Source organism: Octodon degus, unplaced genomic scaffold, assembly GCF_000260255.1.
Source record: "Octodon degus isolate 3935 unplaced genomic scaffold, OctDeg1.0 scaffold00106, whole genome shotgun sequence".
Taxonomy (NCBI): Eukaryota; Metazoa; Chordata; class Mammalia; order Rodentia; family Octodontidae; genus Octodon; species Octodon degus.
Window position 1 is genome coordinate 8,690,609 of NW_004524682.1, and position 3,532 is coordinate 8,694,140.

Here is a 3,532-nt window from a genome sequence, read left to right on the forward strand (position 1 = left end):
AACTTGTATTTATATATATGTAGATTTTTATGTAGACAGACAAATTTAAATCAGAAGGGTAAATAGCTAGATGCAAATGTTTGAATTTTATACTAAATCTGTGTTTGGCTTTGTAAGTAATTGTTAAATGACTTTCCAAAGTGTCTCATACTATTTTGTGTTTCCAAAACTATCAGCAAGTCTACTGCTAGGCATTTTGACCAACATTTGGTCTGATCTTTCTTTTTCTTTTCTTTTATTTATTTATTCGTGTGTGTGTGTGTGTGTGTGTGTGTGTGTGTGTGTGTGGCCAGCTCAGCCCACCAGGGGGCGGGGCCGGCTGGCATGTGGTGCTGGGGGATTGAACCGCGGTCCCTGTGCATTGCTAAGCTTGGTCTAAGTAGATGCTTTAGACCACTGAGCCATCTCACCAGCCCCTGGTCTGATCTTTCTTATGTCTTTTCTTAAATCCTTTTTTTTTTCTTTTCTTAAATCTCTGTACACTGTGTTTATACAGTAGGTAAAATCATGAGATGTTACCTCATCTTTCATTTATATCGACAAATTATATTTAACATCTTCCCGTATGCATAATTTCCATCTGTAATTCTTTGATGAGGTATAAAGATTTAGCATTCTGAAATAGTTTTCTTACTATGGCCTTAGAAAACTGTTTTAACCTTTGAAAAATTTTATCAAGTATTTTTCCTAAGTTTGTGTCATGTTTTTTATCTTTCACTGTCTTAAACACATGAGAAGTTGTTCATTTTAACTTGTCATCGATTTAAAGTTAACTTGTCATCTATTTTTGGTATTCTACTAAAGTACCCTCTTCCAAACCCAAGTTCACCTAGATTTCTCATGTTTTTGCTTCTTATACTTATGTTTGTCACATGTACCTGTGAAAGCTGTTGTATTTTTAAAGTTATGAAAATGTTGTATAGATTTATTTTTGAAACATATGAGTTTATAAATTTTCTACCATTTAAGAGATTAAGATTGGACCTTTCCTTTATTTGTTTTCTTTTGGTTTCTTGTCAAGGATCAATTTAACAATACTTGTAGGAATCTATTCATTCGCTATGCACTTCTCATGTCTATTTTAATTTTGCCATAAGTTTGTCAGTATTGTTAGTCTTCAAAATTAGTTCTTTTTTCTTTTAGTATTGCATTGGCTGTTGATGGTATTTGCTTTTTTATATTTAAAAAATCAGTATTATATAAGGATCCATTTTGTGAGAGAGCGGTTCATTGTATATATGGTTTATAATCAGTTTATCCTAGTAACCTGTATCTCTGATTAGAATTACATTAGACTCAAAATGAACATCAGCATCAATAATTTTAGTGTTGTAACCCATGAAAATGACTATTAATTTACTCAAGCATTCTTTTTTTTAAAACAGAATTTTGTATTTTCATAGTTGTTTTTTGTATTTATAATTAGTAAGTCTCAACAAAAGTATTTGAAGACTGAGTGTGGTGGAGCATGCCTGTAATCCTAGCAGTTGTGCAAGGCTGTAAACAGGAGGATCACTACAAGTCTGATCTAGTAGTGTGACCCTGAACATCCTGCAGACTCTTCCCTAAAATACAAAAACAAAACAAAACAAAACAAAAAACCCCAAGTATTTAAGAATTGCTTTTTTTCAGTGTTTTTTTTAAAATACAAGTTGCTCTTCCTAGAATATGAGAAATCAATTTACTTTTAATTTTTTTAAAAAATATTTATTTATTTATGAATTTGGTATAGGTCTCAATCCTCCTGTCTCAGCCTCCCCCAAACTGGAATTACAGGCAGGCTATCTCCTCTGCCACAATTTACTTTTGTATAACTAATCATCTGTTTATTCAAGAAATATGCTTATTGGGGGGACTTTCTTTCACAGCAACATTCATGTCATCTGTGAATTAAAATTTATTTCTTTGCATTTTATAAACAATTTCTTTCATTTTCTATTATTACACTATTGCAACATTCTAACATGTGGTTAAAAGAAGTGAGCTGTCCTTACCTTGCTTTCACACCCTGAAATTGTTGTCATTGACTGCAACGTCAACTGAAGCTTTGTATACATGTTTCCCTTCTAATTTTGCTTTCCTGAAGTAGTTTATAAGATCAGCTATTCTACTTTCATATCTCTAACACTGACAAGCCCATTCTTTGAATGCAAACAGAAAACTTAGTGGTTCTTCAATATAGTTACCTTTTTAAAATCATAAATGTTTTGAGGTTTTTGTCAAATACTTAATCTACATCAATTAACATGATAAAAATGTTTTTTTTTCTTTTGCAAATTAATATTTTGGATTGTATTATCCAATTTTCAAAATTTAAATCAGTCTTGTGAATCAATGAATTTCACATGATTGGTGCACAGTTCTTTCAATATATTGTTATATAGTTTTTATAATACTTGTAACATTCTACTGAGAAACTTTTAAAAAGTTATATTTATGGAAAAGTCAAACTCTAGGGGTCTGATCCCAGGCGCCACATGCTGCTCCAGCCCTCCCTGCTCCCAGGCGTGATGAGCCAGCCATGGAGTCCAGGTGCAGTGGTATATGTTTGTAATCCCAGGACTGGGGAGGCTGAAAACAGTAGGATCACTATGAGTCCGAGATGCATAGTGAGACTCTGTGCCAAATACATTTTTTTTAAAGTCAAACTATTATTTTCCATCTTTGAGGTTTCTCATTAAATGAAAATGACAGGTTATAAGCTCTTTGCTTGTTGGATCTTAAACTAAAAGTTTTCATTATTTCCTACACGTCCAGCCTTTCTTAAAGGGGAAAAATCCATCCTAATTTTATAGCAGTAGATATGCAGTACACGTAGAAAACGCCTACACGCATATCTTCAACTTTCTCAAGTACAGAGATCACAGAACCTATTTTCTGTCAGTTTCTGTACAGAAGATCTATATTCTCCTTTAATTCAAAAACATATTTTCTCCTAAGGTTTAATAATTTACTTCAAGCACAAATATAGGTAAAGGAAACATAAAGATGGAATTGCCTTGCATATGAAATCAATTTTATGCAAACAGCAAACAGATGAATACTTAGTCTGATAGTAACTGTGCTTTTCATTACCTGGCATCCTCAATTTAAAACATAACTTGGAGGATCAGAGAGATAACTCAGAAGAATAAGTGCTTGCCTGGCAAATGCAAGGTGCTGAGTTCAAACCCTGGTACTGCAACATAAATAAATAAATAAATAAATAAATAAATAAATAAATAAATAAATTTAAAATAAATAAGCAAAACATAACTTCAATAGTTTATCCATACTTTCTTTTCGCCACCATAACTGATCTTGGATAAATAATTTTTCATAATTTATCTACAGTACTTTTACTATATTGAAAACTAATACTTCATCAGCTTTTCATCTTTAGCTGAGATGGACAAATGATTTCCTCATACATAAGCAGTCACTTGCAGTTGCTATGTGAATATACATATATATATATATATATATATATATATATATATATTTGAGCATGATTCTTTTCCATACTGCTCTAATTTGCCTGTTATTTTGCAAT